This window comes from Ascaphus truei, chromosome 2 (assembly GCF_040206685.1).
Source record: "Ascaphus truei isolate aAscTru1 chromosome 2, aAscTru1.hap1, whole genome shotgun sequence".
NCBI classification, from domain to species: domain Eukaryota; kingdom Metazoa; phylum Chordata; class Amphibia; order Anura; family Ascaphidae; genus Ascaphus; species Ascaphus truei.
Window position 1 is genome coordinate 112,717,746 of NC_134484.1, and position 27,141 is coordinate 112,744,886.

The 27,141-nt window shown below is 45.1% G+C and overlaps 1 protein-coding gene across 1 annotated transcript in view; it reads right to left on the reverse strand.

Moving 5' to 3' along the window:
• The window catches only part of XKR4 (XK related 4), a 333,040-nt gene that overhangs the window by 194,732 nt on the left and 111,167 nt on the right, over positions 1–27,141 (reverse strand). The window lies entirely within an intron of this gene.

The window sequence follows — 27,141 nt, forward strand, 5'->3', positions numbered from 1 at the left end:
GGCTGGTTGCCGGGGACGCGATTGGGCCGTCGCTAAGGCCGCGATCGCGTTGCCACCGGCTGGGCGGCTTAGGCAGAGGGCGCCGCCATTGCGCGTTAGTTCGCGCATGCGCAGTTGGGCGGAAGCGCGCGATGGGACTCCAGGGATAGGGAGAGGTCGCGCGAGAGTAGGGAAGGCAGTAGAGAGAGTGAGGCGGCCATTAGGGGTTCGCGCATGCGCGAGGGAAGCGCGCACGCGGCCCCAATGCATTAGGCAGCCCCTGGGAACTACAATTCCCAGGAGGCTTAGGGAGGCAGAGGTCAGGTGCTCCCTAGTGGCCAATAGGGCTGGAGGAAGCTCAGCCCGGGAATATAGATACATTTCCCGGGCTTTGCAACAGTCAGTCAGGAAGAAGCAGAGGAAGGAGTAGGAAGGGTGCAGGGAGCTCGTGGCTCCTGCATCAGGTAAGGGTCCTCCCTAGATCCCCAGGCAGGCCCCAATTCCCGGGTAAGGGTAGGGGGTAACTGAAGAGGGACGCCTTAGACTGAGGAGGGACGCCTTAGCTAGGGAGGTGACCCTTGAGTGTGGGAAGTGCTGGTTTGGTAGTGCCACAGCGGAGAGTGCTGTGGGCACTGTCAAAGAGGCACGGTGTGCTAGCAGTGTGGTTGCTGCGGGATCCAGGGGCTGTGTGTGATTGCAGCTGCCTGTGAGTAGTGTCGCTGTATGTGCTGGCACAGTGTGTGCAGTGTGTGTGAAGTGTGGATCCCTGCAGGCTGACAGTGTGTGCGGTGTGTCAGCTGCAGGTGAGTTGGGAATAGTTAGTAGCAGTTACAGTTAGGACTGGGTAGCTAGGGGAAGGGGGGGCAGGTTATGTCCACAGGCCCTAGGAGTTTCCCTCAAGCCATCCCAGGTTGCGGTTCCTCAGGGACAGGCCCTAGGTTAGGGTTGCTGTCGCTCTAGCAGTGGTTAGTGATAGGGATAGCGGCGGTTGCTGTTCCCACGCGGTTGGTGTTGCCGTGGTCCGGTTGCAGTTCCCGTTGAGCGGTGGGACCCTCGTTGGGGTCCACCGGCAGAGTACCTGGAATAGGATCAGACGGACGTCTGACCCTTTTAGAAGAAAGTGTGTTGCGGTCCCGAGCATCGGAGTGCTCGGAAGGTATCTTCCATATTCTAAGTGCACCAACTGGGCCCTAGCTTAAATAGTGACTGCGCAGTCACCCACGACCTCCGTAGGAGTTACGAGACATTGGGTGTGGGGTGATTACAGGACACTGGGTGGGGTACACCAGACATTGGGTTGATGTGATGCGGGTAGAGCATCTGGTTATGGTTATGTTATGTAATGTGTTATATGTGTGTTAAGTAAAGAGTTAGTATTGTTTATCTATAAGTGTTATTGTATTTCTTACTCAGGGCTATCTTTCCTCACGGGGGATCCTGGGTAAGTGGAGGCGCTGCACCAAGTAAGGGTAAGGGTTTCCCCAGGCTCCCAGCTAGCGGAGGCTCAGATCTCCTGGAGCCACACAGGTTATGCAGTACCAGTAGTCCCTTAGAGCAGGCGTGTTACAGGGAAAGGGACCGGTTAGACCACGAGGGGCCAATGTGATATTGGGTGGGTCGGCCGGTTCACAAAAAGGGCTACATTTGGAGGCGAGCTGCTGAGATCAGATCCGTCAACAGGACAGGCTTTAGCTAGGTCACTGGGAAACAGGGAGAGTGTCTGCTGCCACTTTGTGCTGCGTAGGGACGGACCTAGGGGTAGTCAGGGGGCTGACGGGATATTGTCAGTTCGCAGGGACAACCTAGGGGCCTGAAGGGAGTGAGGGGTCTGGAGCGGGCTATAGCTGACCGAGTCACCTTGAGGCAGTGCTAGTTGGTAGGATGCCAGAAGGGACAGCCTGTTAACTTGGTCAGGAGTCCTGGAGAGGGTCTGCGCTAGGCTGACCAAGACAGGTAGACGCCCCAAGTACTGCATGGCAGAGCCAGCCAGAGTACCTAGCCATTCCAGACACTCACCGTAGGGAGCACAGACTGGGAGGAAGGAGTCACAGCAGACACTGAGAGAGTGAGCCTAGCCTGAGGTAGTGCAACACTGGGTCACACCTAGATAAGGTACACATGTGGTGGTGCATCTGAGCTAATCTTTATTGTACCGGTGTGGTGGCTGCCCCGCAGAGTGGAGCCTCATGTACGACAACTGTTATGAGAGAGTGGAGGATCCGCGTGGCGCGGAGAACGTAAAATGGCGGACAGAGGCTGATGGGGAGGGCACCCGTGGCGTGCAACCCACTGAAGAGCCGACTGTCGCTGAATTGTCCTTAACGAGTTTGCTCTGGAGCGGAGCGAAGGCTATGGCTGCCCCGTTTTTATCCTGTATGGGACAGCGAGGGGCCACCCTTGAAGAGTGTGAGGAAATTGTCATAATTGGGGGAGAACCCCGTGAGGAGAGCAAACAGACTGACTTTTTGGGCTTAAAAGCCAACCAAAATGGCGGTTCCCGCTTGCTAGGGAAACCGCATGGGCCAGGCGCAGAAAAAATGGCTGCTGCAGGACTTGCACAGAGCTGGCCGGGAATGGCGCGAACAGCAGAGCCCCGCCCTGATGGGGGGCATGGCGCGAAAGCTATGGCTGCGCCGGGATGGACAGTGACTAATTCAGCCCCTGTGCTGAGTCAACCGTTGAGTTTATGGGACCCTCCCCTGATTTCTACCAGGGGTAGTGACTTTCAATTATGGCCTGTGGGGATGCACCCACTGGGCCCAGGAACTGATATCCAGACGGCGCCACTACAAAAAGTAGTTCCGGCCATGGAGGTGATTTGCAAGCAAAGGTACCTTGTGCAAAAAGCTGCTGCAAGGAGAAGGCGGGAACTAGCCGCGGGAAAGGACTCCAGCTCTGGGGAGGAAATTGGCGTGAAAACGCAGACCGCGCCCACCAGGACTGAGAGAGGTGCGGCCTTAATTAAGGGGCATGATATTCCCCTGTGGGACCCGCCCATTATTGCAACCCCTGGGGGCGGGTTCCAACTCTGTCAGAGAAAGGAGGAGCCGAAGCAGGGAGTGGCAGATCCAGCAACTTCCACCAGTCAGTTGCGAGGAACCACAGAGAAGGAGAGACCTGTACAGGAAGTGACTCCTGTACAAAGAATGGCCTGCTCCTCCACTGTGGGCACTATGGTCTCCACCCAGCCCTACTCAGTGCCCGGCGGGGTGCTGGTGGTGAGGGTGGCCAATACTGAGACGGTGGTCGGGCTCTGCCTACAATGCGGGCTGCCCGGAGGTACTGTGAATACGATGGCACGTTGCCCTCATTGCGGGACTTTGTATCTGTGGCCTATGCCCACATTCGTCCCAATACAGCCTGCTGACCCCCCGGTGGATGTGACACGGCGCTCTGCTGAGTCCCCGGGCGCGCTGTGGATCAACCGCGCGAGTCCCGGAGACAGGGGACTGGAGCCGGTCAAGTCGGCTGGGTCACTGGCCATTGAGGCGGCTGGATTAAACCCCGCGACAGGGGCAAAGAGACTTTCACCCCGCCCCGCGACCCCTAGGTCGGGGCGAGGGGACTACTCTGATGAGGACCTTCGTGAGCTGGCGGTAGCAAAAACGGAGCGGAAAAGACAGACGGGAAGAACGACGCCCCGTGGGGTGAGTGACCGGACGTCCCCCGCAGATCGGCGATCCGACCGACGGAGTCCCGCCATCCCAGGACCTGGCGGAGATGGGAGAGAGACGCCTACACCCCTGCGGACGGGTAAGCCAAAAAGCCCTATCTCTTACCTGGTCACAACAGACGGCGAAGCGCTGGAAGGGCCGCGCCAGGCCCAACGAGCACGTGGAGGAACGGCATCACTTCCGGTGGCGACGGCGGAGCAACCGGATGTCGTCGTGGAAGAAGAGATCCCGCATGGGGGTCCAACGCGAGATGGCGACGCTTCCGGTTCCGGGGAGGACGTCACTTCCGGTGGCGACGGCGGAACCCAGGAAGGGGAAGCAGCGACGCTTCGGCGATTGGGGGAAGGTCCCCGACCGCTCGTATTGCCCAGAAGATGGAGAGACGATCTCAGGACTGAGGAGGGTGAGACATCATCCTTGGACCAGTCTACGGACAGCCAGGAGCGGGTCGTAACCCCGTGGGGTCCCGTCCCATGCCCCTATACCCAACCCCATGCCCTAGCTAATGTCCCTACCCCTATCACACGGTCACCGGGTTCACTGCCCAGCTTGGAACTTGTGGACATACCTTTGGGGGGGGAGGAAGGACGGACTGGGGAAAGGCAGCTCAGTGGAGCTACGGAAGGCGATTCACGGGGAGGGGGAGAATTGAGGGTGGCGGATACAGCACCCCAACCAGTGGTAAAGGCCCCGGGCTCTTCGAGGTGGTCCAACTCGCGATCCACAAGGTCGTCAGGGGTATTTTCGTTTGATGACGACAGGGAACCAGGACCCAATCCATTTAAGGAGACCCGGTGGTGGGCCCCGTTATTTGAAGGGTACTCCGCGTGGATGGACCGTACTCGGTTCCTCATCCGGCGGGAGGACGTGGTAGATTTCTGGTGGAAAGAGGGAGAGTTTACACCCGAGCAGAGGGACAGGGAATTACAGGATAGGTGGTTCCAGCTGGAGCGTAGAGACATAGCGCCCATGGGTCCCGACACACTGTCAGATCCAGTAGATCATGATGAGCCCCTATCATGGGTGTTACCTGGGAGGGCAGGTAATGCTGATTTGACCAGGGTCAGTAGGGCGGAGAGGGCTATAATAGTCAAATACAAAAAATCCCATGGGTTGGAGTATCCCTATGTTCCGGAGCCCCTGATGGATGAAATTGAGGACAATAGGGAAACGTGGCTCCGAGAAACTATAGAGCTGTATTTAGCCAATAGGGGGAGTGACATTGTAGGTAAGAAGGCGGAAGAAAGGATAGACACCCTGATGCGAGTGTGGAGCATAGGGAGAAATGTTCACAAACATAGGGTGACCTATGTGCCAGAGAGAGGATCACCTAGGCATTATTATGTGACGGTCCTGGATATGGGTAACCGGGAAGTGAGGAAACCTGACCCAGATCACTATTATTAAGGGGGTACTGAGACATTACGCGGGTTCGTGGCTGCTGGTCGGGGCGGGCTTGGCGGATGACTGTATTCATGTGTACTGTATTATGAGGAAATCTTGTGTGATGTTAATTATGTTTTCCGTTACAGTGCTTCCTGGAAAGAGGTATACAAATTTAGGTCCCAGCGAGGACGATGGGATTCACCAGGGGGAGAATGTAGCGGTCATGTAAAATGCCTACAGTCATCTCTCCTGCTGGCAGTAAGGCCTGGTAAGTGTGGGCATGCCAGCAGTAATTATGGAGGTTTCCCCTCACACCCTGGTGGGGTGCTCTGTGTATGGCTGGGACTGGTCACATGCTCTGACTCCATGGTTAGTGATGTCAGAGATGTGTCAGCCTCAGAAGCTTACATAAGGCACAGCACTGTGTTCCAAAGTTAGTTGCTGTCTAGTTCAAGTTCTGCTGAGAGGAGGAGTCCTGAGTTGCTGAAAGAGTTGAGTCAGTTATGTTATAATAACTCCATGGGAGGCTGTGTCCAGGGAGCTGGCACAGGACAGTGATTCCTGCGGGAATAGTGAATCCCTGATCTAGGTGACATACCTAATTAAAGGGAGCACTGGCGAGATGAGCGGCTGAAGATACTCCTTGTGGAGGGCAGTTGCCCTGCCGTATCAATAAAGATGAGTTCAGCCAGAAACCCTCTCGTGTATCTATCAAGAATGAGTGTACAGAGAGGAGCACCACGGAGGAGTTCCTCGCCAGGATCATCCCCATGCGGACGCAGGGACCCTGGTGAGGTGGAGGCGCTGCACTGGAACTAGGTGAGACTCAGCACACTACCTCAGCTGCCTGTCTGACGGGTCCTCCCCACACACCATCATGCGGGAGACTCAGGAGTCCTGTAGCCAGCAGGTGCACCATATGACATATCCACACTGTAATGGGGTCCGGTTAGACCACAGGGGCCAATGTGAGATTGGGTGGGTCAGGCCGGGCCAGAAATACCGTTACATATATATATAGAGATACCTCTCTTGAAGCCTATTTAAAGGTATTGCAACCAAAATTAAAGATTTAGCTACTACAAATCTAAACCGCCTTCTCTTTATTTAGAAAATGTATAGAGTTAGTGGAAATGGTCACTGCTGGTATACCATCGTTTTTGGTTGTGTTTATCATAACAACAATTATTTCAAATGTCCAATCAGTCTGCCAGATTATCAGATGTTTGTGTAATTGATTACACATTTTTGTTAGCCTGTATCTGCATGTAGCTCATCTGTTAACACAAATTAAATACATTAAATACATACACGCTAGCCAAATATTGTAGGAATTCGTCAGATTGGGTCACATACTTTGTTTTTCAGAAGTCCCCTTGTCTTTCACATCCATCAGGACTTTTCATGAAATTGTTCTACTTAATTTCTATCTACATTTTTTACTTGAACAGTTTGCAGGAATATTGGACATTTGCACATGCATTTCCAGTAAAAGTCACTGAGAATTTATAGATTTGTTTTTTAAATGTCATGTTAAGCCATGGATTTTTTAAAAAGTCAAAGGTGTTGTAAAGGAAAGGTTAGACAATACTGTGTTATTCTCTGAATAGTTTAGCATTTTATGATTTTACAATCCAGATAATAACTTCATCTTAATTATATGAAGCAGCAGTTCCCATATTTTTTTTTAATAATTTGCAGCACAGGTGTCGGCATGTCAAGAAAACGTTAATGGGAAAAATTAACCACTGTCTACAAATAAGGAACCTCCAAATGACTTCTAGCCTAGCCACAACCCTGCTCAGTTCATTGCCAATAGGATGCACTTCGAAGCTAGAAACATATGTTCTGTATTGTAATTATTGTGCATGCTTCTGTCGCTCTACTGCTAAAACTGGACCGTACAGATGTAGCAAGGCTTGCTGTCCTCAGTGCTGCTGTCTCGTGGTTGCGGTGGTTACGGCACAGGTGGATTAACCCTGCCGGGGGGCGCATTCAGAAGCATGGACCTCCCACAGTCCGAACACAGTACATATATAGTTCCCAGTCCAATCACTGTGTGTTCATTTGTTAAAATTCAAAAAGAAAATAGCATGCAAGTATGTACAAAGAGAAAATGAAGACACAGCGAAAACTGATGATACCAATTGAAATATTAACAATCAAATATAGATATTATTGATAGACAGACGGTTAATTTAAAAAATCCAACCAATTTGACAAAGTTACAGTTTATTTAACACATTCTAAGCAATCCAACTTATTAATGGATGCTAAATTAGTCAGCATGGTAACTGTTAAATCATTAAACTTATTTTGTTCTCCATTCACCAACTATATTTTAAGCTACCTACAAAATGTTCAAAGTTGGTTAGATGATTGATTTAAAAAATAATATTTACTAAGTATAAAAATGTTGCTATTGGAAGGATTTCCGTTGCTCTTTATGTCGGCTGTCAAAACAGCAATTTTTTAAAATACCAATTATTCATAATTCATGGTGAAGTTCAACTTGAACAATTGTAATATGAACCAGATATATTATTGGCTTTATTTATGAAATCTTAACGCAAGATGCTTTGTTAGTAATTTGGCAATAAGATTATTTTTAATTTGCTTCCCTTCTTGTCAATTTATCAGTGAACTTCATATCAATTTTGGCCTACAAGTAAACTAACACGTGCTTACGTTGAGAAATAACGGGAGTTTGGGCGGGAATTAGTTGGCATACTTTTATAATTATCAATGTTATATGCTCACTTTGCATGTATTGTCATTTTCTTCCGTTTTATGCATCTGTTTAATCTGCAGTGTCGTTAAACTAGTATGGCTATGAAAAGTGTACAAATAAAGGATGCAACACAATTCCTTACATTTAATTCAACATTACTGATTCTCTAGCCTATAAAATGTTATGTGCCTAATGGGTTTTATATTTTAGTGTAAGTTATCTTGAACATGTCAGTTTACTATATTTTATTGAAAAGAAAATACATTGAAGGAAAACTGTGAATTGATATACTGTATCTCATTCTGCATAATTAGAAATAAAACATTTGTTACGTTCTTTTAAAGCGGTTGATTAATGAGAAACTCCTACAGGGAATTTGGTTCTGGGCATAGAGTCATCACAGAACGTTGTGAACGAGTAGGTATGCTTCGCAGTACTAATAGGTATGTTTCCTTGTTTTTTTTATGCTAAATTACTGTGTCACTCAAAAGCATTTCAGCATTCACAATCTGAAAATGACATTTCCCATTTCTTTATTTCCATGCCTGCTATCGCTATCCTGGAAGGTTACTATGTGACTGCACCTGTCAGCGTAAAACAATATTTAAAAAATCCTGCTTTTATAGTCTTTTTTTTTTTTTTTTTTAGAGAGAGCAACATTTTGCTTTCGTTGGACACTGCTAACAGTTTGAATGATGGAGAATGAAGGAAATGCTTGGCTTAGAAAAGCACAGTAAGTGTGCTGTGAGGAAGATGTATATATATATTTTTATGGTTACACAGCCCAAGTAAGAAAACAAATTATTGATGGAGTATTATTAGTTTAGCAACGTCCTCTTGATAAGTAAATTGAGCTTAACGTGGCACTCAACACTCCACTCTCATACATTGTTTTACTTTTGCCAGTACTTGCAAGGGAAAACAAAGTTCACTGCGGTGTCACCCAATCGGAATCTGCAATGTCATCTCATCTCATCACTGCTTTCTGTAGGCCACCAGAGTGAGGCTGACCCCAGCTGCCATATTGTTTCTCTCGGACAAAAATTCTTGTAAGGGAATTTCAAAAGTAAAAACCTCTGGAACCAGAGAACCCTGACACTGGGAGTGCTTCAGGACTTCCCTTGTTTCAAATAAGAAGTATATATATATATTTTACAGGCATACCCCGATTTAAGGACACTCACTTAAGTCCTCCCTTTTTGTAGTAATCCCTTTGATAAAGTTGCAGGATTGTGACGAAACGTGTCAGGGCATACAGATTACGGCACTACGTCATCACGTAAGTGCACGCTTTAGACCGGAGCGTGCAGAGATCTGTTTTGAAGCCGTTCTACTCGCAGGCTTCACTTAAAGCCTACACGCAGAATACCATCTGCGGCACCTACCAGAGGATGAACTTTTACTGGTGATCCAGCAGGAACTCTCTTTGGACTGTTGCTGTGATCCGGGACGCTGCTTACCTCGTTGGTGGTGATTCAATCACAAATTGCCTGTTTATTTACTACTTTTGTGAGTGTTTTTATCCCTCTTCCCTTCCCTATTTTACATAAGTCATACAATATTACGCTATGGAGCGTGCGCTCTCTGTTCGTTCTTTTTTCGTATATATATATACAGTATATATATATATGAAGCCAGGTCACCTGATGGCTACTATTCTGCCCTCTGGCTGGCAGTAAACCCTGGTACAATCAGGTTGCCAGTAGTTGCTATGGGGTTTTCCCCCTCCGAGGAACTGCATTTGAGTGACAGCTGGAGGTGGTGACAGAAGGCCTGGGCATGACCAATCATGAGCCAGACCTGGTGCCCTCCTCCTGGCAGTACTTAAAGGAGCGCCGTAAATTTAGGAGTGTCCTTTCGCCACTGAGGAAGGCAGGTCACACAACTCGGAGCCTGAGATTGCGGCCTTCCCTTGTGCTCTTCCCTGCGGGGGAGAGTGAGTGTGGACCATACCTCTGCCTCTGCTAGGGAGGTGGGGAAGAGCTAGGACGGCTGCGGGTGCCCTTGGCCTGTAGTGGCGGTCCAGGGACCATCCTTCAGTGAGAACTGAGAGTACTGCTTTGGGCAGAAGCCGGCCTTGTAACTGTGCTGTACAGAAGACAATAAACCATTCCAGTTGTTATACCTCCTGTCTGGCGCGTGACCTTACTGGGGGGAGAGGTAATAGTTCTACCGTGGGAGATCACCTTCAGTTCCTGGAGCCTACGGCAGATGGAGGCGCTGCCCTGCTAAAGAGATATGTGGGGTAGGAACCCCAGAAGCCTGGTCCTGTGTCCCCACTACCACCGGCGCACGACTCAGACCTCCTGTTACCATCAGGTATATGCACCCTACACTGTAGTAATGAACAAATCTCCCATCGGGTGGGGGAAACCGTTACATATACTGTGTGTGTGTGTGTGTATATGTGTATGTGTATGTATATATATATATATATATATATATATATATATATATATATATATATATATATATATATATATATATATATATATATATGTAGAGGTATCAGTACCGTGTTAGCCGAGCTTCAATAATCAAAAAATAAATAGATGATACCGTTCTGTGGCTAACGAAATGCTTTTATTTGTGCGAGCTTTCGAGATACACTGATCTCTTCTTCCGGCGATGTTACAATGAATGAAGCAAAAGCTATACTATAAACAGTGTCTATTGGAATGTTATCTGTGCTGGTCCTTCCCCCGGTGTGGATGTGTTTTATGGCTGGAGGTGTCAAAAGGTTCCTGAAAGCAAGTGATGAAAGAGTGTGTATGTGTATCAGTGTGAATTAACATGAATGGAGAGCCCACAGTATATACAGTGCTTTACACAAGGTGTGTGTGGAGTGGGAGCGGATATAAATGATGTGGGTGGGTGTGGAAATGTGAGAGTTAGTAGCATAACTAAAAGTGTGTGTGGATACTATGTGGTCCCTATTGGTGTATAGGGATGGAAAAACGGAGTATAAGTATGTGTGAGAGACAGCTGTGTGTGCATACATATAGCACAGTATGTACAGACATGGCCTATAGCGCTCATGGGAAGCCATATACAAGCCTGTGACGATAGCTTATCACAGGTTGTAATTTACACAAATAACTGGGTTTGAACTGAACGAGGCTTAGATATAATAAAGTATATTTATTCCTTTGGATAGGTGAACACACGAAATAATACAGTAACAGACAAGAAGTACACTTACTTTGGGGATGGGGGATGAGAAGTATGTAGCATAGCAATTCTCTCGCAATCAGGTAACAATTCAGATGATATCAGAAGACTTTTGTGTCATTACTGACACAAGTGAACTCTCTTCCCATGAGCGCTATAGGCCATGTCTGTACATACTGTGCTATATGTATGCACACACAGCTGTCTCTCACACATACTTATACTCCTTGTTTTTCCATCCCTATACACCAATAGGGACCACATAGTATCCACACACACTTTTAGTTATGCTACTAACTCTCACATTTCCACACCCACCCACACCATTTATATCCGCTCCCACTCCACACACACCTTTTGTAAAGCACTGTATATACTGTGGGCTCTCCATTCATGTTAATTCACACTGATACATACACACTCTTTCATCACTTGCTTTCAGGAACCTTTTGACACCTCCAGCCATAAAACACATCCACACCGGGGGAAGGACCAGCACAGATAACATTCCAATAGACACTGTTTATAGTATAGCTTTTGCTTCATTCATTGTAACATTGCCTGAAGAAGAGATCAGTGTATCTTGAAAGCTCGCACAAATAAAAGCATTTCGTTAGCCACAGAACGGTATCATCTATTTATTTTTTGATTATATATATGTATATATATATATATATATATATATATATATATATATATATATATATATATATATATATATATATATACACACATACATACACACACACAACATGTCAGGGCTTAGATCTGACATGTTGTGTGTGTGTATGTATGTGTGTATATATATATATATATATATATATATATATATATATATATATATATATATATATATATATACACACACATACATACACACACACAACATGTCAGGGCTTAGATCTTAGTGTGAATGAATATAATAAATAAATCGTGACAGTGAATAAATCTAAATATGACTAATATACCTCAAGGAAAAATATTAGTACAAGTTTGTAAAATATATAAAAGTGAAATCAGTCCATAACATTTCGATGGAGTAGTGCAAAAAGATCCGTGGGAAATAATCAAGGTGATTTGGAGTCATGGGGTCCTTTTCAGGTGAGGTAGCGTATCAACGCCAAATCTCTAAAACAATAAAAAAAAGAGACGCTCACGCTCCATGGCATAATACTGTAAAACAATGAAATACTTTAATGAACAACCCCAGACAAATGCTCACTTACAAGAAATAAGATGTAAAAAAGCAGAGGATGTGTGAGCACAGGGTAGTTACTGGGGAACCTGCTGATATGAGCCATCAGTGATGCAGGTAATCCTGTTTCAGTCTTCTCTCATCTGCTGTAAAACGCAGCCTGATTGTGTGGAGAAAAGTCCCCTTTTGCAGTCCCAAGCAAAATCCTGTTCTTTATCTCAATGTACCTGATCAAAAAATTCCCCCAAATTGAGGATATCACAGCCTGCCAGGCATTGATCCTTACAGTTCTGTAACTGCAGGCAGCGTCTCCTCCCACACCGCTGTGTGAGACCTACAGTACCAGCTGATCCATGCTTTGAGACGCAGACCAGTATTCCCTGCTTGCTAGCAAACCAATTAACCTACGTGTTTACTTACGCTTGATGTAACTTCATCAAGGAAATAAGTGAATGACAAACTGCAACAAAGTATACTATATATATTATTATTTTTTTTAATTTTCTAAAGGATAGTGGCTGCACCCTTGTAATTTCCCATTAATTCTATGTCAACTTGATAGTGAATTTCAATCTTTTGTGTAGCATTCATTTCTAAAAGTGACCACACTGGTATTGTGTTTACTGTTTATTTAATGCAAGTAAACAGTATATATATATATATATATATATATATATATATATATATATATAAAAATAATCAAAAAATAAATAGATGATACCGTTCTGTGGCTAACGAAATGCTTTTATTTGTGCGAGCTTTCGAGATACACTGATCTCTTCTTCCGGCGATGTTACAATGAATGAAGCAAAAGGTATACTTAAAAACAGTGTCTCTTGGAATGTTATCTGTGCTGTTCCTTCCCCCGGTGTGGATGTGTTTTATGGCTAGAGGTGTCAGAAGGTAACTGAAAGCAAGTGAAGAAAGAGTGTGTATGTGTATCAGTGTGAATAAAAATGAATGGAGAGCCCACAGTATATACAGTGCTCTACACAAGGTGTGTGTGGAGTGGGAGTGGATATAAATGGTGTGGGTGGGTGTGGAAATGTGAGAGTTTGTAGCACAACTAAAAGTGTGTGTGGATACTTAGTGGTCCCTATTGGTGTATAGGGATGGAAAAACAAGGAGTATTAGTATGTGTGCGAGACAGCTGTGTGTGCATACATATAGCACAGTATGTACAGGATACCTAGGAGCCCTACGCAAGATCGCCAGGAAACTATAACCCATCCTCCAGGAAGATACAAGACTGCAACAGGTCTTCCCTGAAGCACCCTTATTATCATACAGACAACCCCATAATCTCAAGAATATTATGGTGAGGAGTAAAGTATTCAGCAGTACAACTGAATGCGGGACAAAACCATGCTAGGACCCAAGATGCAAAACCTGCGCAATGCTCTACACAGCGGACACAATACAAATACCACACAGGAATCGGGAATACAAAATCAGAGGAAGGTTCACCTGTTCTTCCAGCAATGTCGTGTACCTCATCATGTGCATGAAATGCCCAGGGGGCTGCTACTACATAGGTGAGACAGGGCAGGGGCTAAACAAGTGAATGAACCTGCATCGCCACAGCATCACACGCGGTACAAGAGACAGTCCTGTTGGCAAACATTTCTCTGACTCTGGCCATAAGATGAACGATCTGAGGGTTGCCATACTCAAAGGTAATCTTAAAACCCCGAAAGAGAGACGGTTGCATGAATACAAATTTATGCAACTGTTCGGGACACTTAGCAGTGGCCTAAACAGAGATCGAAATTTTATGAGTCATTACTGACAGTAGTGAACTCTCGTCCCATAAGCGCTAAAGGCCATGTCTGTACATACTGTGCTATATGTATGCACACACAGCTGTCTCTCACACATACAGTACCAATACTCCTTGTTTTTCCATCCCTATACACCAATAGGGACCACTAAGTATCCACACACACTTTTAGTTGTGCTACAAACTCTCACATTTCCACACCCACCCACACCATTTATATCCACTCCCACTCCACACACACCTTGTGTAAAGCACTGTATATACTGTGGGCTCTCCATTCATTTTTATTCACACTGATACACATACACACTCTTTCTTCACTTGCTTTCAGTTACCTTCTGACACCTCTCGCCATAAAACACATCCACACCGGGGGAAGGAACAGCACAAATAACATTCCAAGAGACACTGTTTTTAAGTATATCTTTTGCTTCATTCATTGTAACATCGCCGGAAGAAGAGATCAGTGTATCTCGAAAGCTCGCACAAATAAAAGCATTTCGTTAGCCACAGAACGGTATCATCTATTTATTTTTTGATTATTGAAGCTCGGCTAACACGGTACTGATACCTCTATATATAAAAATATATATATATATTCGCTGAGATACCCGGCGTTGCCCGGGATGTAATTTTCCCGCTCCCCCCTCTCTCCCTCTCTCCCCATTCACTTCTCTCTCTCCCCCTTCTCTCTGCTCCCTCTCTCTTTCTCCCCTGTTCACAGCAATCCGGTCCCCCCCTGCACTTGAATGCGGCCCCACCTCCCTTCACAGCTCTGGTTTCCCCCCCCCCGTTCACAACTCGGTCCCCCCCCCCACATTCACAGCTCCTGCGCCCCCCACCGTTCACACCTCCAGCCCCCCCTTCGCTTCACAGCTCCGTTCCCCCCCTTTACAGCTGCGGTCCCCTGCTGGTCACAGCTCCGTTCCCCCCCTTCACATCTCCGATTCCCCCCCTTCACAACTCCATTCCCCCCGTTAACAACTCTGTGTCGGCCCCCCCTTCACATCGCGGTATCTCCCCTCTCTGTGAGTGTATATAATATATGTATCTCCCCTCTCTGTGTGTGTATATAATATATGTATCTCCCCTCTCTGTGTGTGTATATAATATATGTATCTCCCCTCTCTGTACTGCTGCGGCACAGTTTATTCGAGCATTTGCCCGTTCTGTGCCGCAGCAGTAGCCTGGCGCGCGCCCGAGAGTGACGGGCGCGCGCCGAAGCAGCGGAAGAGCGCCCTCCGATCGGGGCGCTCTCCCTACCGCTGCCGGGTCCGCCGGGTCCCCCGGAACCCCCTGCCGCTGTCCCGCGATCGCGGGACACCAGGGCTCCCTCGGGGAGCCCCTGGACGCGCGTGCAGGGGGCGCACGCTCCCGAAGACGCGTGACCGCGCACGCCGAGGGGCGGCCACCAGCAAGCCGGGAAATCTCCCGGCTTGCGGATCTGGCCGCAGTGTAATAAACTGTGTCGCCAGTGTATGTATATAATATATGTATCTCCCCTCTGTCTCTGTGTGTGTATAATATATGTATCTCCTCTCTGTGTGTGTGTATATAATATATGTATCTCCCCTCTCTGTGTGTATATCATACATGTATCTCCCCTCATTGTGTGTATATAATATATGTATCTCCCCTCTCTGTGTGTGAATATAATATATGTATCTCCCCTCTCTGTGTGTATATAATATATGTATCTCCCCTCTCTGTGTGTGTATATAATATATGTATCTCCCCTCTCTGTATGTATATAATATATGTATCTCCCCTCTGTCTCTGTGTGTGTATAATATATGTATCTCCTCTCTCTGTGTGTGTATATAATATATGTATCTCCCCTCTCTGTGTGTGTATATAATATATGTATCTCCCCTCTCTGTATGTATATAATATATGTATCTCCCCTCTGTCTCTGTGTGTGTATAATATATGTATCTCCCCTCTGTCTGTGTGTGTGTGTGTGTGTATAATATATGTATCTCCCCTCTCTGTGTATATAATATATGTATCTCCCCTATGTCTGTGTGTATAATATATGTATCTCCCCTCTCTCTGTGTGTGTGTACATAATATATGTATCTCCCCTCTCTCTGTGTGTGTGTATATAATATATGTATCTCCGCTCTCTCTGTGTGTGTATAATATATGTATCTCCCCTCTCTGTGTGTGTATAATATATGTATCTCCCCTCTCTGTGTGTATATAATATATGTATCTCCCCTCTGTCTGTGTGTGTGTGTGTATATAATATATGTATCTCCGCTCTCTGTGTGTGTATATAATATATGTATCTCCCCTCTCTCTGTGTGTTTTTAATGATGTCACCCTGCCTTGCACTCAGAGATCTCGAGAGCCAATGAGAGGCAAGGCCCGCCCGGTAGTCAGGCAATGAGAGCCAATGGCAGCCAAGGCCCGCCCCGCAGTCAGCCAATGGGAGAGCTTGACAGCCAATGACAGCCAATGAAAGTGAGCACAAACCCACAGACAAACATCTTTTGAGTTTTATATATATATATATATATACAGCTAAACCCCGTTATAGCGCGGTCCTCGGGGGCCACCCGATCCGACCGCGCTAGAACCGGGGTCACGCTAATTTAAAAAAAAAATGGCCGCCGCGCGCCTGATCGGGAGGGAGGGAGTGAGGAGGGGAGGGAGGGAGTGAGGAGGGAAGGAAGGAAGGAAGAGGTGGCCGGAAGCCCTACACGTCCCCTAGCAACAGCGAGTCCAGCCGCAACCTGCTCCTTACCTCTCACCACCGGCATCCATTTCCTCCCCCCCCAGGCCCCCACACCTACCGGCCCTCCGCGGCATAGCCCACGTGGCCCTCCAAGTCCCAGCCTGCTCCTCACTCACCCCCCCCCTCCCGACACCCCCCCTCCACCCGACACCCCCCCCATCCTCCCGACACCCCCTCCTCCTGATGCCAGCTCCGCTCCGATCTCAGCAGCCGACACCAAAGGTAGGGGAGTGGGAGGTGTGGTGTAGTGTGCTGTGAGTGCGGTGAGTGTGTTGTGAGTGCTGTGAGAGTGTGCTGTGAGTGCTGTGTGCTGTGAGAGTGTGTTGTGAGTGCTGTGTGCTGTGCTGTGTGCTGTGAGTGCTGTGTGGGCTGTGTGCTGTCAGAGTGTGTGCTGGGAGTGTGTGCAGTGTGCAGTGAGAGTGTGTGCAGTGAGAGTGTGTGCAGTGAGTGTGCAGTGTGTGCATTGTGCAAAAAATATATAAATTATTGTGTGTGTATATATTTGTCTCCTGACTCACACCTGACTATGTTAATTTGTAGTCTGCAGATCTCCTGCATTTAATTGTATTGATTTTCATTCTTTATTAATCTTTACTATTTCTTTTTTCTTTTTTTTTTGCTTTGTGTATCTTCCACTAATTTCATTGATGCTTCAATTTCTCACGCTTGGTACTTCTAACTCCATTAACAGTGCTTTTGCTGTGAAAGCTGAATCAATTATGTTTATTCAGATTACATATATTTAGGTGTCATCATCATGTCTTTTTTAATTAGAAAAGAATGCATCATCCAGTACATAAGGGGCATAAAATTGCATGGCTTGCACTAAGCCTCCTGCTTATTTTTCTCCTTTTGTTTTTTTTTTTTACAACAGGGAACAGACTTCAGTCTAAATAGCCAGAGACCAGAAAAGGAAGAACAGACACACAAAGGCCGTGTATAGTCCAATCTGACATTCAAGACTGTTTGACATGGTCCAATACACATGAGTTGCTGTGTTTAAATGTCAATACCCATCAAAAGTCAAACGCTGACATTGAGCTGTTTTTGTTTTTATTTGGGAATAACCTTTTATTAAGAAAAACAAATAAATGATAAACAATGATGATGATGATAACGCTTATGCTCGGTGGGTGAGTCTTTTTTTAACATACTATTTTCACAACCTTGTGTCTTTTTTTTTATCATTGCACTTATAATCCCAGAAAGCATGGCCCATGCAATAAATACATTGTAGGTTCAAGTGAAACAAAAGTGTCCCAGAGAGCAACCTAACAAGCCTTTTATATGCAAAGTATCATTTGCAGGTTGCACACTAGCACTTTTTCTAAACATGTAACAGAAAAGAGCGACTTGACTTACGATAAAACTGCAGGTTTCAACAGACAGGAGTTCAAAAGTCCATTTACCCATGGGACCGTACGAGCAATACAAATTATTCAGAAATGATTCCACTGGTAGTCACGAGAGAGTGCTCCTGCTGTCTGGGCCTGCAGTCAAAGCTCTTGAAATAGAATACTCTATACAGCTGAAACCGCATACCCAGGGACTACTCATTAAATTTCATTCCATTCATTTAAAACTATATATATATATAATACATTATGTGCTCATTTGCATGTCATTTCCCAGAATCCCTTGCTGCAGTGGGAGCACTGTATGCTAGGTGATAATGGTGAAAGGCAGGGGTGCAGACCTGTCTAAGACGTGTGATTGTGCTCACAAATTATATTCTTTATTGGCTATACAGTATGCTAACAATTGAGGGTTTTTTGTCGCATTTTTCACCCACCATAACTTAAAATGTACACATATATACAGTTGTTTTTTTTTTTTTTTTTTTTTTTAAATAAATCAGTTGTGTAGAATTAGATAATACTTACTGCATCCCCACTCCCCACTCTCTGTGGCCTTTGTAATCATGTTTAATGTATTACAATTCCTTGGGTTGCTATAGCAAACATTTAAGAATAATATAAAAATAAATACATGTTTTCTTGTATGGCAATGCCAGTGTACACAGTGCTGTACATAACATTTTTCTTTGCAGGCACAAATCTCTGCTCTGTAGAGCTTGCCAGCTATTATTCTGTTTTTTTTGGCCATTTGGTACAGTACCTGAGGCGCAGGGAGATAAAGTGACCTGCCCAACGTCACAAGGAGCTGACACCAGGATTGGAACCAGGCTCCCCTGTCTCAAACTCAGTGTCATTGTTTTCAGCCAGTACCTTTACTCACTGAGCCACACAGCTTCTGCTCTTAAAATAGCAAGCCATATTGCATGCCCTAAATGTAAGGAACATTGCCGATCGATCACGGGTGACCTGATTGATTGGCAAAACAAAAAAAGGGAGAAAAGCCAAGTGCCCATCACATATTTGCTTTCATTATATAAAAAAAAGCATGAAGAACAAATGAATATAAAATATATTTATTTTTAAGTAGCTGTTTTTTTCATGCACCTGTGGAAGACTGGTCTATTAAGATAGTTCTCCCTCCATTGCAGAGGTAAATGAAAAGTTTCACAGTGTTACAGTAGGACCTGCTTACTGGTCATGCCGTGATGTGGCTGAAGGCTTATAACGCTTTGGCCAAAGAGTTTACCTAAATGACCCTTACTCATGAGAAGACAACCAGTTATGTATTTAACTATGTACTTTGCCATATTGGATATAGCCTTGGGAATTTTTGTCTTTTCTTGTATAAAATATTTAAGCAGCAATCCCGCCTACCACTTATTTTTAACAATGTTTTTTTTGTACACAATTAAAAGTGGGAGGTCCTCTGGGGTTGAACCATGTCATGTGGCACCAGGGACGTCCTCTGGGGCTAAACCATGTCATGTAGTTCCAGGAACGTCCTCTGGCGCTGAACCATACACTGGCGACACACTTTATTCGAGCTCGGCTAGTCCCACGAATTCGGGTATACCCGGGTGTATTGAGGTTTGTGACTGTTTTCTGCCCGAGTGCATTGAGGTATTTTTCCAGGCAGGGATTGAAGCATTTTATTCCCGCTGGCTGCAATACTGCACAGTATATATATATATACTGCATTACAATTCATGAATTTATGCCATCTGGTAGACACGCGAAGCATTGCAGCCTATTAAATCCTAATCATTATCATTTAACAGATCAGCCGCCCGTCAGCCAGGCATGAACCCAGGCTGGGAAGGCAAACGCAACGGGGCTTGTCAGAGGTGAGGAGCGGCGCATTCCAGGTATCTGCCAGGTACATACTGGGTATTTGCTCGAATAAAGTGTGACGGTGCAGTATCATGTGGCACCAGCGACGTCCTCTGGGGCTGAACCATGTCATGTAGTTCCAGGAACATCCTCTGGGGCTGAACCATGTCATGTAGCTCCAGGGACGTCCTCTGGGGCTGAACCATGTCATGTAGTTCCAGGAACGTCCTCTGGGGCTGAACCATGTCATGTAGTTCCAGGAACGTCCTCTGGGGCTGAACCATGTCATGTAGCTACAGGGACAAATCCAGTTCCAATTCCATAGCAACATTTCTGCCTTAAAAAGTGAAGTAAAGAATTACCTTACTAGATAAAACACACATTTTATTTTCTCAATATAGATGTAAAGATCAAGAAAATGCAAAATGGAAGTTATTTAGGTGGATACAGTCCATTGGTAATTTTTGTAATATAGTATATAATAAATGAATAATGAAAATATAATATATTCGCCTATAATAGTAATAATCCCCTCGAGACAGGGCGTTACTTGGCCATGAATGCTTGGGTAGGTTCAGTTCCTCCACCCTGGTAATACCCTGTCTTGAGGGGATTATTACTTAAATAGTGAAGGGGTGTCCTCTGTAACCATTGCTGCAGATAATAGAATATATATTCATCTTTCCTTTGTACTAGAAAAGCATTCATCGCTATTACAGTTTCCTATCCAGATACACCAGCCACCCTTCTTCCACGATCATGTAGCTTCTTTTACATGCATCATTACATTAGCTATTACCAGGATTTTGATCTCCTGCCTTGGCAGAATGTTTATATATTTATTTCATTCTTTGCAGCACCAACCCACAGAGCGCTTCACAGTAGAAACATACAGGGCACTTATAACACAATATATTACATACAGAGTCAGGAATACCAGCGTTAATCAGTTATTTAAACACAACAAGAAGTACATTCCTGCTCTAGAAAAGTTTACAGCCAATGACAAATGTCCATGACCAATTTGCTTCAAATTTAGATACTACAGGGGGTTCTTTATTCTACTTCTTGAAACAGGTATTCTGCAAATGTGACTCTTGGTATTTAGGCTACAGTATGTAAGGAGTAGGACCTATTACATAATCACTCCACAAGTGATTTCCCCCCTTTTTTTGCACTTGACAGCTTAATGTAATATACTCCCTCATTCTCTCTTGTATTGACAACTGTAATCTATATACTGAAACTGTTCTACTGGTCTCAAAATATCTCCCCTTATTGAACTGCATAGAACTGTACAGTTACAATGAGTCTTGCAATCAAATAGTATATACCTCAGGTACCAGTGAGACAATGACTTGACACTGGTGACAAAGACAGCTGACACTGGGAACTCTGTTTGAATACTGAAAACCACTCTATCCAAAATGATGCTGGTAAAAGCACCTCACTTTATCCTAGAACAGCCTCTTATCTTAAATCCATCCCTTGCCTTTGTGTTAAATGATGTATACATTACAAAGCTCTCCTCCTCACCTTCAATGGCTCTACATGTGTCTTCCCTGCCATATGTGTCATTCCTGATTTCTTACTAATCTCACGCCTAAAACATTGTTCACTCATGGATCAGCACTCACCCCCCACCCCCACTGCTACTATTAGTATCTGCTAAGCACCTTCACTCTCTGCCTTCAATAGTCAGGACTCATTACTCATTCTCAACACACACATTCCCCAAGCACTTACCATCTTTCTTGGTCTAGCAACTGTTTCCGCTGCACGTACGCCTGATACTTCTGTCTCTGTAAGTCTCTCGGCATCATTGTGAGATTGTAAACTCTTTGGGGCAGGGATTGCTTTTACACTTATGTTTGATGGAGTTATTGTATTACGACTCCTTGTATTCTAAATGGTTATATGGGTGCCACTTTTTGAAAATTGTATTATTTATACCTATACATTGTTGTCATCAATAGAAGGTATTAAACTGCTATCACAGTTGACTGAATTGCCCAACTTTAAGGCGAATATCCATCATGTTAAAAGTGTTTTTATTTGAGTGTATACATTGCAAATAATGGGCAGTTGATACAGATGTAGAAGCCTACGTGTCTTCTGTGCCATGCACACTCTCGCGACCGGCACGGAAGGATTAACGCTGAGGGGGTTCCCATTCAGAAGCATCCCCCCCCCCTGCAGCACCATCGCCGCAGACTTTTGTGTGTCCGTCCGCGGTGCAGGGGACAGTAAGTCTAGCTAAATCTGTATACACATAATATACAGCTGTTGCTTGTAATGCTCTGTCTGAGACAAACGTCCTTGTTAATTGTAGGGAGGGAAAGATAAGTGCACGGTCACATTGCTACACAGATAGTACAATCTCACAGAACGTGCTGAGACCTTTAAGTACAGCATGTTATTTAGGTTTCAGCATATTGCATGTAAGAGCTGCTGGGATGTTTATAATCTAAAATGTCAGCGTGACTAACAATAAGCTTCAGACACAAACTGTGAATTGAAAACACATACAGTAAGGGTACATAAAAGTGTTACAATGTATAAAATTTATTGCATACAGGTACATCTACAGGCGGTTCTCGGTTATCCAACGCAATGCGTTACTCAAAATGGCGTCGGATAGCGAAGCGTCGTAAAGCGAATCACATTTTCCCATAGAAACACTGTTTAAATTAAAGGTGCCGTTCCTGATGCATTTTTAATAGTAAAATACACAAAATATTTCACGAAGACAATAAGATATGCAGCACACACAGATTATGATGTAAACATTATATTTTTTTTAATTCCAGAACTGTACAATGAAACTATATTATGTACATTATGAGCAAAATGATCTTTTATAATTGTCACAATAGTTGTGCGAGGTATATCCAAGGCACGCCCAATTTCTGTGTTCGTCTCTCCTTTCTCAGAGCGCTTTATAATGTTTTGTTTGGTCTCTAAAGTAATAGATTTTCTATTCCTTTTTGGAGCAACATCACTTTGCTTTTTGCTTTTATCAGACATGGTTAAGGGCCTAACATACCCCACTAAACCTTCACAGACTGTTCAGAATGATTTTCCTGACCTGCAGCCTTCCGATTGGCAATTGTTGCAATTTTGCAAAGCGTCGTAAGAGCGTCGGATAAGCTGTTCAGGCGTCGAAAAAATGGCCATAGGGATGCATTGAATAGCGTCGGATAAGCCATTCATCGTAAAACGAAGCGTCATAAAACGAGGACTGCCTGTATCTGTATATCAGATGTAACATCAAACAAAGTAACATATTTTGAGGCATAATGAGATTCAGTTGATTTGCCTTCTTTGCCATGAGATGACATTTGATTCTCATTGTTAAAATTTTGCCAGTCGATCATGTTATTTGTATTTATGTGTACACTACAACAATTTCTGTTTGAATGTACAGTGTAATAAAGAACTGTACTATTAAGCTGTTTACTTGTCATTTCACAATTAAGAAAGGAAATTATTTAAGCGTACTTAAAAAGCAAAATGGATTCATGTCTAGCTGTGTGATATTATTTGTGAAAAACAAGGTAATGAACCAGAAAACAAAGTTATGAACATAATGTTCTTCCTCGAGGATCCATCATACTGTAGCATTACCCATGCCCGGAATGCAAAATGTTGTTTAAGCAATTTTTTGGGACGATCAATTATAACCTCTTTTCTATTGCACATAGATAATAAAAGGTGATAAGCACTAATCACCTAGTCTGTCTATTTGTTCCTCCATTGAAGCCTCTGACCCTGTTACAGTGTGTCCCAAACTGGACTCTGGCCTATGACTCTTAGAAGTGGAACTCAGTGAGATGGAAAAAACATGGGCGACACAGAAAGTGACGAAGACAAGAGGCAGAGGGTGACAAAAAGGAGCTAGTTCAGAGAGTAACAGAGAAAGAGTCACAAGAAGAAAGAAGGGTTTCTGGCATCAATAACTCAACAAATATTTTATCATTGCTGAATTAGAAACCTTTAGTGTGTTGAGGCCAATATTTTGCTTTTCTCTAAGGAGGGAGAGACGGGGAGACGGACGATGATTCTTTGGGCAATAACAATTTAAAACTCATAAACATCTGTGAATATTGAGTGTTTTACGAGTGAACTAATGCCCCAACATGCTTCCTTAAGACACTGCTCCGATCCATCGTGGAATATCCTCCCCTCGAATCCTCTCTCCTGGTGTTGCCCTTTAGGATGTCCTCCGGCAACCCGTAGTTGTAACAGAGAGTTCCTATGGGTAAAAGATCCCAAATGCTGTATGGCGATCGCAGCCTCCTTCTCTGGCGTTGTGAACTCACAAGCAACTGCTTGTTCCTTTTGTTAGGGATTATGTCAGTAGTGAGCCACAGGCACAAGGCGTGTAGGAGCTGTTCCCGTTCACTGCATCATGTTTTATCAGGAGTGTTGTGTTCGGCATCTTGTTGCCATAACAACCAGAGGGGGGGCTGCTAAGATAGTGTGGTGAACGGTCGTCATTACGGAAAGCCGCACGCTGGCGCCAGGCTCATATTCATGTGAGCGATGTGGTGCGCATGCCCGGACCTGTCGCGGCCATGACGTCACGGCTGATTCCGGCTTTGCGCCATTTGCCAGCTGCTGCGATTCACGATGGGTGAGTGAAGGGGGTATATATATATATATATATATATGTGCACTTTATTGGTATGTGTCAGCCCTCACCTTGACAAAGACTGCGTGGCATTCGAAACGTTGGTTTCATTGCTGAATACATTTTCTGAACTGAAGACCATGTGCTTGGATTACTGCCTTCCCAAAACAGAGAGAGAAACATAAATAGCCAATATCCGAATAAGAGGGATTTTCAGGTCAAACTATCCATGGAATTGCTAACTACAATTAAATCAATTCTAATGTAATCACATATAAACTTAAAGGTGAAAAGAACAATACCAAGTGTAGCCCTGCTTCCTATCACTAGCAAGCTGCTATTATGTCCTGTATTACCTGCTGGCTCACAGGGCCTAAGTCTCTGCCACGGAGAGCCTGGGGTGCGCGCAATATTTATAACGGGTGCAGCGCCTCCACCTGCGACAGCTCCCGCCAAACGGGGAGTGAGTCTTCGCAGGACGTATATGCAAGAATTACACTTACACAGCCAAGTTCTAAAACCAATCTCTTTTACTTGCAGGTCAAACTCACGGTACATTACATGCCATAACATTCCTGTATACGGGTATACATTATATAACACGCCACGGCGGACGTCAACATTTCCTAGCGCCACGGCGGACGCCCCACAACTTGTGCCACGGCGGACGCCAACAATAATACCCACACCCGCCACCGGGTGAGCCCACCCCGTGTCCACTCCTTACGGATTAGTCCTCCCACTCACAGCAGGCCCTATGTGTGTGTATGGGTGACTGCACAGCCACTATGTCTCGGGTGAATGAATGGTACCATTTGTGCACTTGATGAAATGCCTGCCGAGCACTCCGGTGCTCGGAACTGCCACGATCTTCAAAATGGGTCTCTGTACGTCGACACTGCTCTATCCCTCTCTCTCTCTCTCTCTAGGGTCCGGGGCACTCCCACCCGGACTCCGCCAACTCCAGGGGGGGGGGGGGGGTCTGAGCCCAGACCTCCCTCTTGACAGAATAGTCCCGGTCAAAACTTACAGATACTAGGGGGGGCAGGAACCTTACTAAGGCGATCCCTAGCTCAGCTTGCCTCTAAGGTGGCTCAGGGCTAGCTTGGCCTGGGGCACCTGGCTTGCGCCGGGGCGGTTCAACCTCCCCTCACAGACTCTCTGTCTCCTCTCCTCTCCAATCAGCTCTGGCTCCACGTGCGCGCAACCACTGCCTATATCTCTGTCACCTCCTCCGCCCATTGGCTAGACTCTCTCACCTGACCCTCCCCGCAGGGCTGCTGGGTCAAGGGACATGCTTCCTCCCGCCAAATGCACTCTCCTCCTTCGCGGGCTTTTACAACTACTATTTGCAAGCGCAACCTCCCGCTCATTGGGGTGAATCCGGGGTCACGGCTACATCAGTATGACAAGACAATTACCTTCACTTAATTGACAAGAGAAACCACATGTAAATTCACTTCTCCCCCCCCCCCCCACAAGTATCTCAGGTGTTCACAGGTATCTCTCCACATGTTGTATAGATGAGATGCAGAGAAGTCAATGGGTACTTTACGAAATAGGATTCCCTCTTCATCTCCCAATTATAAAAAGAGAATATGATGAATAGATTCCATCTTAACCCTTTGGGTGCCCTGGGACGTAGGCCGGGCACTCCAGGGGCCCCTTGACGTATTAGCCAAGTCATAATATTCGTGCTCCTTTTTGTAGGAGAGATCAATCTCAGTGCTCTGGTGGGGCACAGAATGTGACCGTTCAGGAAGAGGAACAGGAGAGGACGACTCCGCCTCTTCTGTTCCATCATCAGTGTCGCAGGGGCAGTGGCACTCTGTGTTGCGGGCCCTCCGGCACTCAAAGGGTTAAATGTGCCTGAACCGTGTCCCTGTAGTTGATTCTCCCGGTTCCCAAGATATTTTCAGAGTTTTTGAAAAAAAAGTCCGGACAAATATCACCGTAGGGGGAGGTGAGGGGGGGGGGGGGAGGGGAACAAGTGCTACATGTGCTTATGCTTATGGTGTAGTGGGTTAGGCGTTGGTTACATGTCTTCCTAGCTTGAGTCTGAAAACCAAATTAATATAGCAATGTAACTTTCCTTCTAAAAAGGCCTAACTGTTATTGTTCAAACTAACTATGACCATCTTAAAAACTATATATATATATTTTTTATTATTATTTTTTTACTCATATAATTAGGTTTAATTAATAATTGTGAGCCTTTTTTTTTTTTTTGTGACCATAGAAGAGTTGCATTCCAACATTAAAAAAGACTATTGGAGTTTCTTTTCGGCGCCAACATAAAATGACAAACTGTCAGAAGACAAAATCTATAATAAGTAACCTAATTCTTAAATCTATAACCAATTTCATTTTTTTGTGAGTTACTGATCTTCTGAGTTTGCAGTTGATTGCTAATAGCATTGTGCTTGTATTGGTTGTTCAAATAATTGCCATGGTCACAATCATACAATAAGGCACTCTTGAAGTTCACAGAAAACGGGGGAGTAAGGGTGTGATCAAACTAAACCATACTAAATGTGTAGAAACTTAATAATAATAATTCGATTGATAATGAGAGATAGGTGCAACTGTGAACTGAAGTGAATCAGAAAAAGTGAGGGGTACAATGGTTTGTACACCAAAAGAAATTCACTTAAATGCACACTA